This window comes from Emydura macquarii, unplaced genomic scaffold (assembly GCF_026122565.2).
Source record: "Emydura macquarii macquarii isolate MOO-44397 ecotype Brisbane River unplaced genomic scaffold, CSIRO-AGI_Emac_v2 contig_1451, whole genome shotgun sequence".
Taxonomy (NCBI): Eukaryota; Metazoa; Chordata; order Testudines; family Chelidae; genus Emydura; species Emydura macquarii.
In genome coordinates this window covers 25019957-25035966 of record NW_027131588.1, presented here as the reverse complement: position 1 = coordinate 25035966, position 16010 = coordinate 25019957, and the positions used below count along the sequence as shown (strand labels likewise).

Sequence of the window (16010 nt, the reverse complement as noted above, 5' to 3'; positions counted from 1 at the left end):
CCAGGAAATACCCCATTTCCCAAGGTTTCTGAGAGACATGCCAATGTCAAGAGAGCTCAGCTGAACTCTATGTACATGTAAACTACACATTTGTAACTCTACTGTCCTTATACAGTGGTAACGTCAAGAGGCCTCAACAAGGTCAGGATCCCATTGTGTTAGCAGCTGTACAAACACATAGTGAATGATAGTCCTTGCCTCGAAGAGTTTGCAGTCTAAGGCTTGTCTACATGTGGACACTCTTGCAAGTGAATTCACATTAACTAAAGGTGTGAATTTAAAGTGGATTCATTAAACCCCATTAAACCACGGCTACCCCTCTGGAACTTTTCATGTGGGCGTTCTTATTCAGAATTAAAGTGACTGTAATTCTATTTTAACTCTCTTTCTAAAACTGAATTAAAATAAACCAAATTAAGGCCACTTTAATTCTGAGTAAAAAGCATCCATGCAGGGTTTAATGAGGTTTAACTAATACACTTTGAATTCACACCTTTAATTTAATTGATATAAATTTTCATGAGTGTCCCCATGTAAACAAGTCTTAAGAGAGAAGCCATACCAGGTGGATGAGAAACAAGAGGGCAGGGGTGGGAGAAATAAACAGGGCAACAAAAAGAATAGGATTTTAAACAAAAGACTATCAGTTTACTGGAGGATGATCTAGCAGCAGCATGTTGAATGACCTGGTGGGGGTGGGGGAGGAAAGGGAGAAGGGAGCAAAATTTGCAGGGATTGAGACTAGAGAGGAGGAGATTTCAGTAGTCAAGGTGCAAGATGATGCTTAGTGTCTGGACATGAATTTTGATTGCATGGGCAGAGAAAAAAGGCTGGGTCTTGGAGATGCTGGGCAAGAAGAAGTGGCACAATTTTTTACATAGCCTGGATGTGCAGGTCAAAGGAGAAGCTGAGATTAAATGTTTAAGCAGCATGGCGAATAGTCACACAGTCTGCTGTGACAGAGAAAGAGACAAGGGTGATTGAGGCCAAGAATTTAGTAAGAATCAAAGAGGGACTGGGTCACATGGGAAAGGCTGTGGAGGAAGTATGAGGTGGTCCTTTCTGGCCGTGTTAAGTTTCTGTGAACTGCTGGACACAAGGGGACGTCAGAGAGACAGGCCGAGATTTTAGTCTGGATGGAGGGTGACAGGTTCAGAGTAGAGAGGCAGATTTCTGAGTCAGCAACATAAAGAGAACTAATGCCATGCTTGCAGATGAGATCACCCAGAGATTGGTTGTAGAAGAAGAAGTGGACCAAGGATGAAGTCTTATAAGGGACCACCACCAAGAAGGACAATGCAGAAGGAGAAGTAGACAGTGAAGGAGCAACCCGAGAGGCAGGAGGAGAACCAGGAGAGGACTGAGTCCTGAAAGCCCAGGGATGACAGAATGTCAAGCAGAAGAGAACAATGGGTGTGGCTGTAGGCCCAGCACTTCAGAAAATCTGATCACTTCTCAGAAGTGCCTAATGGGAACTGAGCTTTTCTGAAAACCTGCCCCCAGCTATGAAGGCAGAACCCTTTTGAAAATCCAGCTACTAAAGACTAAGTAATACATCCACCCACCAAAAGCAACAAGCTCCTTATATCAAGAAACCGCAGCCGCTATCCCCATCCCGTGTCATAAACATTCCATCTCACCACAAAATAGAACCCACCAGTTGCTAGGGAAGGGAGTTTTGCTGAGATCCTTACTTGTGAAGCTCTTGCTCTGCTGATTTATGTAGGAGTCTGATGATCACGTCAGTTCCATTTTTAGTATTTCTATATCTTCATCATTTCATGCCATTGCTCAATAATTGTCAGTGTGCAGTTTTGTCAGGAAATAATTATGTTTATTCTTGAGAGTCTTTGCATGTTCTTCTTCATATTTTATAAGTTTCCACTCTGAGTCACTAGTACCTGAGGGACAAAGGGAAGGGAGAATCAGAAAAAAAAAAAAAAAAAGGCAGTTGCTATGACATTACATTAACTTAGCAGAAAGAATTATTTTTGACAATTTAAAGCTACATTCCTCTTTATTTTGTAAAATTGTTCAATGTCTTCATTTAGGCCTGCCAAGAGGAGGAAAAAAGTATATAGTTAAACATGTACACAACTCCACTTTCCTTATAGGAGTTATTTAAATGCCATTTTAAACCTGTAATCTCATTGGCCAACTGAAATAGCAAGACAGGCACTGTACATGTAGCTGCACAATTCACACCTATGTAGCAATATGGGGGCACGAGTTGGCCAACTATTAGCCAGCACTCAGATCCCAGAGTTATGGGTGTGGCATAAGATGTGGCAGGACCACTTACTGGGTGTGTTTCAAATATGGCCTCAAAGATTCTTCCTATTTGACTGCATAAGGAAAGCATGCCTATATGGTGAAAGTCAGCCTTACTTACCATTCCGCCAATCTTTGTGTCAGCCGCAAATTTTATCAGCCGTGATTTTATATTTACTTTCAGACCACCGATGAAAATGTTTAATAGCATCAGGCCTAGTACTGATCCCTGCAGAACCCTATTTAAAAAGTCCTTATTCAATTATTCCTTTTTGACAATTATTGTCAATTAGCCAGTTTTAAATCCATTTAACATGTGCCCTATTGATATTGTATAGTCCTAATTTTTAATCAGAATGCCATGCAGTACTAAGTCAAATGCCTTACAAAAGTCTAAATGTCTCAATCTATGCAGTTACCTTTATCAATCAAGTTTGCAATCTCATCAAAGAATGGCAAGACCTATTTTCCATAAAACCACGTTACTGGCATTAACTAACTGGCATTAATTATATTCCCATCCTTTAATTCTTTATTAAATTTATTCCTGTATCAGCTTTTTCATTATTTTGCCTGGGATTGATATCAGGCTAACAGGCCTATACTTACCCAGGTCAACTTGCTTGCCCTTTTGAAGAGTGCTAATCTTGTGCCAATTCCAATTATTCTGGAATATTTTCCCCACTATTCCACAATTTATTAAAAATCAACACCATCAGGCCAGAGGTCTCCTCAGTCAACTCTTATAGGACTCTTGAGTACAAGTTATCTGGGCATGCTGATTTAAATACATTTATCCCTATTAGATTTTTTTCAACATCCTGCTTAGTTGCTAATGGATGGAAAATATTTCATCATCCTCTTGTGATATGAGCACATCATCCTGCTTCTTTCCGAATACAGAACAGAAATATTTATTGAAATTCTGCTTTTTTGCATCATCAAACAATTTTACCATCTCCATCTAGTAATGGGCTTATACCTCTGCTGGGGTTTCTTTTGTTCCTAACACACGTAAACTCCAATTAGCTTTACCAGCCATGAATTTTTCCCTGATCATGTTAGCCTCCCTTATCAAATTTCTACACTCCATAACTTCTAATTTACATTGATAGCCATCTATTTCCATTTTCCCCCATTTGATATTTATTGCTTTTTTTAAATTTGTAATTGCTGATTTCACTTCACCCCTGAACCATAATAGGCTTTTAGCCAAAGTTGTACACTTTCTAAATTGTGGAATCATGGCTTTTTGGCCATCTAATAAACTCTTCTTAAAGAACTCCCAATTTTTATTCATGTTTCTTCTATCTACATTTTAACTCCTTTCTCCTTAGTTGTCCTCTTATTCCTCATTGATTCTTGCATCAGCTTTGCTCTCCTTCCCTCTTGGTGCTCGTGGAGGTTGGTCTTCCTGATCTCAAATTATTGCCCATCTTCCTTTCAGTTTCCCTCTTTAACGATTTGTTCCAAGCCCCACTACGTCCCCTTCCTTTCCCCCCAATTTTTAAAATTATTCTGGAACCTCCCCCTTCATCCTAGGGAAATTCAATTCAGAGAAAAAAATTACCTGCCACTGTGACATATATCTTTAGCTCCATATTTGCAACAGTGATTGTACCCAGCAGTATGACAACAACTACATTTTCCAACAGTGCTCCTTTCCCAACAGACTTACAGAGTTCTAGAATGGCTGTCAGTAAAAAAAACAAAGAACATAAATAATAAAAAAAAATCACAGCTCTAAAAGTTGTGTGCATCTGTTCCTGTTTTTTCTTTATGTTGGCATTTTAAACCCCTCCCCCCATTGTCTCCCTGTTCCTCTTTAATTCTCTGTGGTTCCTTCCCCTGACATCCTAACCCTACCCACCCTCTTCGCCTTTTAATCTTTTCTTTCCAGTTTTTCTCTGTGAGAAAAACAAGATTTGCCCCCCAGACTGGAGTAACTTCCCCTTTCTCTCTGCACTTCTTTGGTGTTTGCTCTTAACTCTCCCCTCACCCCACATACCATGTTGGACTCTGCTCCATTCTCTCATTTGCCCATTGCCCACTACTGGTGCCTATCCACACACTTTACTCTGCCGCTGTAGGGATGCCAACACACAGATACGCTGGCTGTCTATGTAATGTACGTGGGGCATTGGGTATCACTTTACAGAATGGCACTGAATGCTGTAGTAGGCTCTACCTCTCTAGCTTCCCCTTGGAGACAGGCACCCATCTGCACGAGTGCTATCTCTTGGTGAATGGGTTCTTGAGGCCCCAGTTCCAGCTCTGGCAGTTAAGGAGTTATTAACATCCCTTCCCTGGTTTTCCAAGACTTTAAGAGGTTCATATGGGACAGCCTCGTTTCTTTGCGCCTCACAAGTAGGCTCACCCATAGTCAAAAGGACCAACCTGATGAACCACTTCAAAAAAGTTCCTTGTCATCTGGCTAGCAGCTTGGTTTCTGTGCTGGGAATCACTAACAAGCCCCAGTCCCCAGACTGGAAGGTCACAGGTGTGCACCTCAGTTATGTGTTTGTTCTTGCAGCTGTTGTGCCCCAACAGGTTTTCATAAGGAAAAATTCCCCAGCTTCTTGAGACATTCCCTGAGCTGGAGGACATACTGGGGTGTACTGGTCACTTTCAGGTCTTGCTCTTCCCAGCCCTCATGCAGAAGGTGCAATATCCCTCAAGGCTGTCGCCAATGTAAGAGTTAGAAGAGCTGGAACCTCATCGAAGCTTGTGGTACCTCCCTTATTGTGAACAAAAGGGTCCCCATGCTTGGGAGCGGAAGCCAAACATTTTTTTTTTACCAATTGATACAAAAAGTTTGGGAGATTTCCTGATAGGTTTTTCTTTCTAGATAAAATGCAATGGCTCGTCTGACATCCAGGGTATGGAGGGTATCATCCAGCTCCTGTGTCTTATCCAAAGTCCTTTCTGCTTTAGAGTCTCAAAGGTCTACGTTCAGGGTTTTTAAAAATCACCAGGACCACTCCGTGACCCAACAATCTTTTATTCGCACCTGCACTGACAATATATCCATTTGATTTGAAAGGCACAAAATCAGCATCTCTTACTGGGTTTAATATACCTTACGCGCTTCAGTTGTTTTCAGAAACCATGTAGAGCATGGTTACGTCGGAACTACTTTTAGGCTTCCTGTGCCAGAGGCTCTCTTATTAGAGGATATTGCAATACAGATGTGGAGCTACTCTGTAATCATTTATGAACACACACACACACACACTTTATTAATACTGTATGACCATATAACCCCCAGTGCGGGGAGGGGAGTCAACTTCCATGGACAGCAATGACAAGTTCATCTGCACTCAGCTTGCAGCCTAGGTACACAGTCGCAGCAAACCAGATGAATTCAATGAATAGGCTTGCTGCCTCTTTCATGAAGTCCACCTCTTCCTTATGGGCACAGAAACACTGTTGTACAGAGAAAAGGTCAGGATCTGTCAAATCCATGTACTACCTGTATTGCTCTATGGGTCAGAAACCTGGCCCACTTACAGGCAGACTTGGAGTGGCTAGGGGCACTCCATGTGTACTCAGCACCAAAACCGGAGCATAAAGTTGTTTGACTTTGTGCAAAATGTCACAGCCTCGCAAAGATCTGGCCTTCCTTCAATTGCACATTATATTCCAAAGCGGCACTGCATGCTCTTTGGCTCTCAAACTCTCCATTTACATGTGAAGGGGGGCACGCCCTGACCCTGGCACCACCTGCAGGGCCACCCCAGAGTGATGTGGATTCGCAGGATTGAGCCAGATCAGGGAACTTCACTACACAATGCCTGGTGCGATGCCATGGTCACTCTGGCTGGCACAATGGTCCTTAGGAGACTATGCATGTTTGAGGAAGATGATGCTAGTGGGTTAAATCCTGGATATTTATTGTAGGACTATATTGGGTTAAACCAATAAGGCTGCTGGAAAAACAAGCAGGAAGCAAAGCAATTGCTGGAGACAAGCCCCACCCACTCACACACCTACCCCTCAGAGATGTTAAGAGACAATGCTATTAAGTATGAAGATGCTACCTCTGGGCTCCAGTCAAGTTACAAAACCTGTTTGCCAGTGCTGGGAGCCAGCAGATCAGAAGGACTATCGAAACAGTTAAGACTTTCTCTGTCCAGAGGTCAGGCAGTTGTTGGGGAGCTGTTCAGGTGATACCCAGGACACACTGGGATGTCTGAAAGACTTCACTCAGTGAGTACAAAGTTGCCCCTCTGACGACTTTTCCTTTTATAAATTGATACAAAACAAGTTATGTATTACATGCCAGCTGTTGTTAGCTACCACTCTTCTTCTTGTATCTACTAGTTCAAACAAGACATCCTTATCCATTATCCTGTCCTGTCATCCTTATCTTCTGAGGTCTGGTGTGTTCTGTACCATCTCAGGAATGCATTTACGTAGTTACTTGAGAGATCTGGGTGCTTTTGTATCATCCTCTCCAGTCCCAGGAATGTGCTTACTTGGCGTTAGCTAATACCTAGTGTGTTGTTATTTTGCCAAAGCCAGGACTACTTTGGTCCACAGCCTTTGGTTCACACTGTTAGTTATGCATAGGGCCCCAGGAAGGCCTACAGGAGAATCTCATGATTTCACTCCAGGAGAGAGAAAAGCAAAAGGCCTGACACCTAAGGGGCTGCACTCAGAGACTAGAGAGGTGCAGCTAGACCTGCACCACGGACAATCACTTACGAAAGTGTACTACATTATTTAATCACCTGTCTTGATTATTTGCATTGAAGGAGTTTGTTCTTAAAGGGTATCATTCACTCCATGTACAGGGTGAAGGCAAAGGCTACGCACCACTTAAGTACCCTTTGAGCTCTATGTTAAGGGCGGAAGTAGGTCGTAAGTGATGCACAGGCTTGTCCTGGCTCTCTGTGCAGTAGTGACAATGCTTTAAAATCTATTTTAGCATCATTAATATTCTCTAGCAGGTCACAAAGGGCATTTTCTGACTCCAGTGGAAGAGGCTGGGTGTGAGACCTGCTGGCTTGGGGAAAATAGCAGAGATTCTGATTTTTTGCTTGGAATTTTCAGGTCTAACAATGAATTACCTCAGTTTTAAATTAGCGTAACTCAATGAATTTCCACCACTGTAAAACTGGAGTAATTCAGCAGTAAATCAAGCCCTTAACCTTGAGAAAGTGTGCTGGTCTGATTTACTTTTCAATTTCCACATCCTCTCAGATGTTTGTGCACTAGTGACTGGCTGTTGCCTCTGCAAGAAGCTGTTAGCTCATGTTTCAGATGGAAGATACAGCAGGAATGCAGTAGAAGAGCACTCTATCTGCCACTGGCAACCCTCACCTTTAATAGCTCATTTAAAAACTGTGAAACTCCATTTTAGCTTATGTTCCCTCTCTGAGAAGATCTCTTTCGAACTTGGCCAGCATTGAGTTTTGTCAAATGCCATTATTTATTCAGGAGAATTATGGAGAGAAATACCCTAGCAGTTCAGTGACAAAGATCAATAAGTATCTTTTCTGTAACGACAGCACCTTTTATGTTTTTTTAGGCCTGACTTCTGAGCACTTAGAAGCTTGGGATTACTTCTAATGCTGCACCATTAAGGATTGTTAAAAAACATCAAAGCACTACTAAATGATCTGTTAAAAAACACTATTGTTGCAATCTCTATTATGCTAATCTATTCATGATCTGGTTATTTTGCATAATCACAAACTCCCATAGCGAATGAAAGCTAACTGCAATGGACTAAGAAAAATATAGTTTCATGGAGAATTATACACATGTTAGAGAACAGCTTGATTTCCTTTAAACCGGTTAGCTATGCAAGCCACTGAATTATCTGTTTCTGGGGAGCTGCTTTTGAAAGCGAAGTTAAGATGCAGTACAGTGAAGTACCTGTTCACAATAAAGGAACATGGGATATTTAGGTATTTTGGATGTCTATTTTATCTCTGTAGACAGAACTGAAGCAGAAACAGCTGAAGACTGATGCTAGTCATTGAGACAGTCCCTATGATGGACGAGTGCAAGTGTCTGGTTGGAGAAAAACTGGCTTTGAATTTAAGTTATGACTTAGCATGCATGGCAGAATAGTTTGCAAAGCGTAAGTGCACTAAAGGAGAGAGGCACTGGGAGGTCAGGTGACCCACCTGGCTCTGTCACTCTGACCACTAATCCCAGTCCCATCTCCCCAGTATAAATATGGCAACTCTGAAGAACAGAGTGAAGCCAATTTAGAGAAAAAGCAAAGGTGACAGGATTGATTTAATCAGGAGGCACCCAAGTGTTTTTACATGGAGCAGGTATGGTCACATGGGCAACACAGCTGTCAGGAAAACACAGAAGGGTCTCAATTTCCTTATGGAGCAAATTACTTCTGTGTCTAAACCGGTAAAGAGTTCCAGAGCTGGTACAGTGGACTTCCAAGAAAGTGCTTTGCAGTGCAACATGAATCGGGGGCAGTTGAGATGGAATCTGAAGCTCCAGCTCAAATCAGTAAAATCAAAGTGTACTTGCTAGGATCCAGAAAAGCCTGGAAGTCCTGGAGGACAGAACAAGATCAAATCTGATACCAGAAGGGGAAGGAGGAGGAGATAGTCTCTCTTTCATAAAGAAGGGAAACCTTTGTAAAAGACGACCTGAAGCTGGTATTATCATAGAACAAGCTCATCAAACCTCAAACTCTGCTACAGATCTCACTCCCCGTAAGAGATAAGAATGACCATGGAATGCCCTGCATTCAGAAATAAATGCAACACTGAATAGACACTGCTGTGGTGTAACTGCTTAGATAGAGAGACAGACAAGTAGACAGGACAGTGATAATGAAATTCAAAGACAAGGTATCTTGGATAGCCAAGGGAATGTTGTTGTTATAGTCAACGCTGCGTAGAGGCTCCCACCACGACCAAGGCCCCGTAGGTCCTGCACACATTGTAAGAGAAAAACCCCTGCCCTGAAGATGGATAAACACTGGGAGGGGAAACAGAGGTGGGGTGAGTTGCTCAAAGTCATACAGCAAGTCAATGATGGACTAATACCCAGGTGTCCTGAGTTCTAGTCCACCAGAGCACACTGCTTTTCAACTGGGCTCAATAATCTACAAAGAAGGGGGAGATAATCACCTGCCTCCCTGACAGCTGTACTAACACTAAGGAGAAGAACATTGTGTACTCTTGCAAAAAGAAGATTGAAGGAAGAGGGAAAAGCCTTTCGCTCTTTTGACTTTTAAATCCTGCCGGGGTCCAATCAAATTAAATCATCCAGCACTCCACAGGAAAAAGCATAATTCGTGGATATTTTAGAAGATTCAAGATGGTGCTAAACAACTAATGCATGAGCCCAGAAGCCAGATCAGAGCAGCATTGCTGAATTCCTACAGGCTCAGATACACACTGGTAGATTTTCTTCTTTTTTAAAAAAGAAAAGAATAAAGAAAATGTACACAGTGACACAGAAAGCAAATGTTTTAAATGTGTTTGAAATTATAATCATAAATATGCCTACTGCATCGGGATGACAATATGGTTACAGTGAGGAGAATGGGAATAATTGTTTCCTCATCACTAATTAAAATCAGATCAGTTAGATGCTTCAAAACAGAGAATGTAATAAAAATCCTTACAAATGATGTTAAGCAGAGGGTTGCTGGGGATCCTTCCAAGTTCTCTCAATGATCATCTGTATTAGTATCGCATTGAGAGGCCCCAAGAGCCATCAGCTCCCTTTTATGCTGGGTGTTGTGCCTTCCTATGGGTATGGGTATGGGCAACCTAAACATACAAGCGTGGGAGGGAAAACAGAGGCAAAGTGACTTGCTCAGGTTTACATAAGACTCTGTTGGTGGAGCTGGGCATTGAACCTACAGCCAGTCTTACTCTAATGCCTTTACCCACTAGGACACTTTCAAGGGCCAAGTGGAGGGGGTTCTCTTTTGCCCTCTCCATTTGCCTATTAAAGATCAGGTGGTGATTGGACAGAACTGTGTTGCAGGTGCTATTGATAACATTCCTGTCTGGCCCAGGAGCTAAGCGCAGCAAAACAAAACAAAGGCCCCCAAAAGAGCTCGTTCATATTCTGCAATTTCTTTTAATGAGTTTGTGTGATCACCCAGGCCTCATCTGGACGGGGATGGGGACTGGAAAACAGACTTCTGAAAGCAGAGAGATAAAAGCAAATAAGAAATTAGAACTAAATTAATGTTGGCATGTAAATGTACCCACTCAACTATCTCTGAAGGGAAGGAAGAGACACAAACAGCCCATTATTCAGGAAAGCACTTAAGTGTGTGCTTAGCTCCATCCCTATACAAGACAGTAATTGAGCATATACTTAACGGTAATCACTTTCTTAACTCACATGGACTTGAATGAGGCTTAAGCATGTGCTTAAAGTTGGAAATGTTTTCCTGAATCGGAGCCTATGAGTTCATTTTGTCATGCTCTCCTCTTTCCCCTCTATTTCCTTTCTTTCTTCCTCCACTGACAAATGTTCAATTCGATAGAGGTATTCTTGTTCTCTCCGCATTATCTGTGATGACGTTACAGAAAAAAAAAATGTTTTTAAAAAAATCAGGTACACTTTGCCTTTATTCTCTCTCTAATTCTACCACATAACGATTAGAAAGATCTCAGAATGAAAATGGGTCTAATAAACCAGTGAAAGAGGTGGAGAAGAAAGGCAATAAACTACATTGAAAAGTTTCATGCAGATATTGTAGGTACATAAGGACTCAGCTCTCTGGAAAAGAGTCAACTAAAGGGGTGGGTTGCAGATTTGTAACAGGAATAACAAAGATGTTTGCGATCTTACTCGGAAACACTTCCCATTTCAATTAACGCAGAGACTGGCTGATAAGGACGGCAGATACACACCACCTTGAAAATGCAAATGGACAAGGAACAACCTTTATAAATCTGTATGCACTATAGGGAGAATCACAACTCACAGGGTATCTACACTGCAGTTAAAAAACGCGCTGCTGGTCCTTGCCAGCTGACTAAGCCCTGGTCTTCACTAGAGAGTTCTGTCGATAAAACAGTCCTGTACACACCACAATCAGGCCCCCGCTGACAAAACTGGCCTGTTTTTTCGACAAAATAAAACCATCTCGCTGAGAGGCAGAGAGCTTTTTTCGCCCAACTTTTATTGAAAAAGCGTAAGTGTACACACTGCTGTATGGTTATGTCATGGTAAATAGCCTCCAGAAGTGTCCCACACTGCCACTCCTGACCACTCGGGACATCCATTTGAATGCCGCTGCTCTGCAGCCACCTGCCCCTCCCCCTTTAAAGTTGCAGGAAGTTTTGACATTTTTATTCCACTTCCTGCTTGGCTGGAATGGAGAGCTTGCTTCTCGTCTTCCTAGATGACCACGGAGCGCCACACACCAAATGCTCTCCCCCTCGGAGCACTCCGGAGCTGCTGGACCGGATCAGCATTTGGGAAGAGTCAGTCATGCAGCCTCAGCTCCACTCAAGCCAAAGGAACTTTGATACATACAGCCAGATTTCTCGTGCCATAGCAGAGGAGGACTAAGAGCAGGACACACTGCTGCGCCGAGCGAAAATCAAGGAGCCATGGCAGAGCTACCAGAAGGTCAGGGAGGCAAACCATCGCTCTGGTACAGAGCCAACGAGCTGCCACTTCTACAAAGAACTGGAAGCCGTCCTCAGCGGTGACTCTACATCCACCCCCAAGACACCTGTGGACATCTCCGCAGCCCCGGGAACACCGGACTCAACCCTGATGAAGAGGTCGTCGATAAGGAAGTGGAGCTGCAGGATGACCTGGAACCGGAGAGCAGTTCCCTTGCTGAGGTTGGGGGTCAGGAGCTGTTCTCAATCTCAGAAGGTTACAGCCAGCCCCAGCCCTTCAACTCAGGCGTTCAGGATGCCGGAGAGGGGAGCTCTGGTAAGTGTTTGGAAGCTGATGCTGCTTGCATACAGGAGGCACGGGGGTCATTAGCTTGGCTAAAACATAAAGGTAGTTGAAGGGATAGAAATGCACAAGAGTAGTTGTGTTTCCATGTGCTTTCCCATTCTCTTGCACATCTAGGCAGTGCAACTGAAAAGCATGTTAATGCACACTGAGATTTCACAGGTATCCTCCAGTGAGATCTCTAGGAAACTTTCCTGAAGGTACTCTCCAATTTTCTGCTGAAGATTCCTCGACAGAGCAGCTCTGTTTCTTCCCCTGTAGGACACTTTCCTGCGTCAATCGGCAATCACTTGCGCGGGGACCAAAGCAGCACACAGGCGTGCAGCATAGGGACCCAGTTTGAAGCTGCTCACATGGAGGAGATGCATCCTAGCATCCATACCGACTCTCAGGAGTGAGATATCAGCTTCTATGGCCCCTGCCTGTGGAGAATGGTGGCACAATTTGAAATTTTTTCCTCTACGTACCTGCATGTATGCCCCAAGCAAGCACCCACTCACCCAGAACCTCGACACAATTGGATGATCTTCTCCCCCACCCCCAAACTCACCATTCCCAGGCTGATCAAGGAGCTGTACTCTGCACAAGGGGACAGTGGGAATGAATTGGGTTTCATAATCATGCATCTATAGTGTTAGGGCAACCACAATAATGCTTTTGTTCATTGTTTCTTGTTCTTACACAGATGTGACCTTTTCAAACAAAGCCCCAACGCCAGCAGACTGCCTCTGACTGATAAGGAAGTGACCCGGAGGAGATGTTCCAGGAACTCCTCCTGTCCTCTGAGGCGGCCAAAAAAAGAGAAAAGGGCATGGAGACAATCAATGTCTGAATCTCAAAAGATGGAGAGAGAAGAATAGAAAGAGAACCAGGAGCAGATCATGGCTGCCCATGACTGAATGATCAAGGCCATGGCGGAGTAGACAGAGCTGCTAAAGACAATAATCTCATTGCAGACAGCTCATGCATGCTCGCCCCCCATTCCCGCCCCCTCTCACTTTGCAGCTGCAGCAGAACTTCTTTCCCAGCACTCCACCAACTCCCCCAAACACATTCCTACCAAACTCCTGGAACATCTCGCTACCCCTTACATTCCACCCCTTTAGACAGCTATGAGAACGATAACTGGACTTACACGCAGCTGTCATAGCTAGCACTGCCTCCTACTACTTTCTCCTCTCCAGGACTTTATTTTTGTTGTGAATGGATTTGTGTTTAATAATAAAACAAGCTCTGAGAACAATAAGCACTCTTTATTTCTGTGTTGCACATGCTATTTTCACCTGCCACTGACACAGCTAAAGCTGGATAGCAATCAGAATGGCACAGCGCTGTTTAAAAACATGTTATGTGCTCTCATTTTCAAAAAGGGCTCTCGATGCCTCCCTTATCCATACAGCCCAGCGTCGTGCTCCTCTAATACCCCTGGCATCTGGCTGCTCATATGCAGATACAAGACAATCCGCCTCTGCAGTCCACCAGGGGCAAACTTTTCACCTTTAGCTTCACATAAATTATGGAGCAGACAGCAAGCAGCCATAACCACGGAAATATTGTCCTCATTAAGGGCCAGTGTGCCATAAAGGCACCTCCAGCGTGCCTTTAAACTTGCCAAACGCACATTCAACAGTCATTTGGCACCTGCTCAGTCTGTTATTGAAGCGCTCCTTGCTGCTCTCCAGCTTGCCTGTGTAAAGCTTCATGAGCCATGGCACTAGTGGGTTGGCTAGGTCTCCTAGGATCACTACGGGCATCTCAACATCCCCCATTGGAATCTTTTGGTCTGGAAAGGAAGTCCCTGTTTGTAGCTTCCTGTACAGGCCAGTGTTCCTGAAGATACGAGCATCATGCACCTTTCCTGACCAACCCGCGTTGGTCAGTGAAACGCCCCCGGTGATCCACAAGCGCCTGCAGTACCATAGAGAAGTAGCCCTTCCTATTGATGTACTCCATCATGAAATGGTCTGGGGACAAAATCGGGATGTGTGCCACCTATTACGCCGCCACAGTTAGGGAATCCCATGGCGGCGAATCCATCCACTCTTTCACGCACATTGCCCAGAGTGCAGAATGCGATTAATGGCCCTGCACATGTGCGATCACAGCTTCAACGGTGGACTTGCTGACTTCAAACTGATTAGCAACTGACCAGTAGCAGGCTGGAGTTGCCAGCTTCCACACAGCGATTGTCACGCGCTTCTCCGCCAAGAGGGCAGCTCTTATTCTGATGTCCTTGCGCTGCAAGGCAGGGGCCAGCTCTGCACCGAGTTCCATGAAAGTGGCTTTGTGCATTTGAAAGTTCTGAAGCCACTGCTCGTCATTCCAGACTTGCATAACGATGCAATCCCACCACTAAGTGTTTGTCTCACGCACCCAGAAGCAGCTGTTCAGCATGTGCAGATGCTCCATGAATGACAACAGTAATGCGGTGCTGTTTGTCCACGTCACTCAGCAGGTCAGGCTCCTCAGATTCCTGTTCCGATTCGGAGCTCAGGATGTACTGCACGACCAGCTCCAATGTGTTCAGAACGCTGAAAGCAACAGTGGAGAGTGTCTCTTTTCAGATAGAGATGGCGGGCGTGCAGGAAACAGCGGGGAGCCATTGAAAAAAATGGCGCAAATCGCTGCCAGCAACGCAATGACTGATGGGACGAAAACGCAATGCACCATGGGATGCTGTGCCAGCACCCATGCTGCTCTGCACTCCTCTCCCCTTTCCCACAAGTCCTACTGGCAGAAGGTGGCAAGTTGCATGGTGGGATAGCTGCCCACAGTACACTGCTCTCATGGTCAATGCTACAGTGCCAAGTGTGGACGCATTTTGACGACAAAATGAGTGCTGTGTGGATGGGCATGAGTGCTGTAATTGCAGAGCTTTTTGATCCACACCGTAACTACCCTCGACAAACCTTTCTAGTGTAGACAAGGCCTTAGGCTCGGGCTAAGGGACTGCTTAATTGCTGCGCAGAGACAGCCAGGCTTAGGCCGCAGCCCAGGCTCTAGGATCCTGTGAGGTAGGAGGGTCCCAAAGCCCAGGCCACAGCCTAAGCCAGAATGTCTACACTGCACTTAAACAGCCCCTTAGCCCGAGCCCCCCACGCCTGAGTCAGCTGGCCCGGGCCAGCCGTAGGTCTCTCATTGGAGTGTAGAGACACCCCGAGACCAAGTGTTGGGGTTCTATGCAGGTGGGAAACAGGAAGGCTGAGGAGCTCAAATGCACAGCCCAAGCCAGGGCCAGGGCATGGGCTGGAAAGGCAACATAAGGAACCTTCTCCCCACCCTCCTCTCCTTATATGCACCTTCATAAGGGTCCAGGAACAATGGGGGGAACAAACTGTTTCCCACTCCTGTCCACTAGTGCCGCAGTCCTGGCCCTCTGAGCTGGCCAACCGCAGACAGGTGAGTGCCTTGCACCAGCCTATGTTGATACAGCTTTGAGGCTGCATAATGGCTCCAAGACTGGGAAATGGGGAAGTTGAAGAGTATTGTTGAGCTCGAGCAGGTGATCATGTAATTAAATGAAAGGTTTTCACAATGCATTCACACAAAGGGGCAGAGTTCCCACTGAATGATCAACCTTAACTGTAGCTTTGCCTGATTCCTGAGTACTTACATGGAATGATGCATTAGTGTATTTTCTGCATTTAATTGTAGAATTATTTTACAATGAAATACTACTTTTTTTCCCTCTAACATTCCTCCCACTACTTAACCTACTTAACAAATCCTAGTTCTCCCATAAGGTAGTGCATACAAAATTTATTTTAATTTCAAAAGCAGTGAAAGTGTTTTGAATCTTTGCATTTTCATCA

The 16010-nt window shown here is 44.4% G+C and overlaps 1 long non-coding RNA gene across 5 annotated transcripts in view; it reads right to left on the bottom strand.

The window, feature by feature from the left end:
• LOC137156594 (uncharacterized) overlaps positions 1-16010 on the bottom strand; it is a 66996-nt gene that overhangs the window by 34465 nt on the left and 16521 nt on the right. For 2 of the 5 annotated variants that reach the window (XR_010920839.1, XR_010920837.1), the window contains exons 3-4: positions 10618-10788; positions 1695-1901 (exon numbers count right to left, since the gene is read on the bottom strand). This is a non-coding gene — a long non-coding RNA (uncharacterized lncRNA). Of the gene's footprint in view, positions 1-1657; positions 1902-3841; positions 3965-10224; positions 10412-10617; positions 10789-16010 lie in introns of those variants that run through there. The other 3 variants (XR_010920840.1, XR_010920838.1, XR_010920836.1) reach the window with 3 other exon arrangements.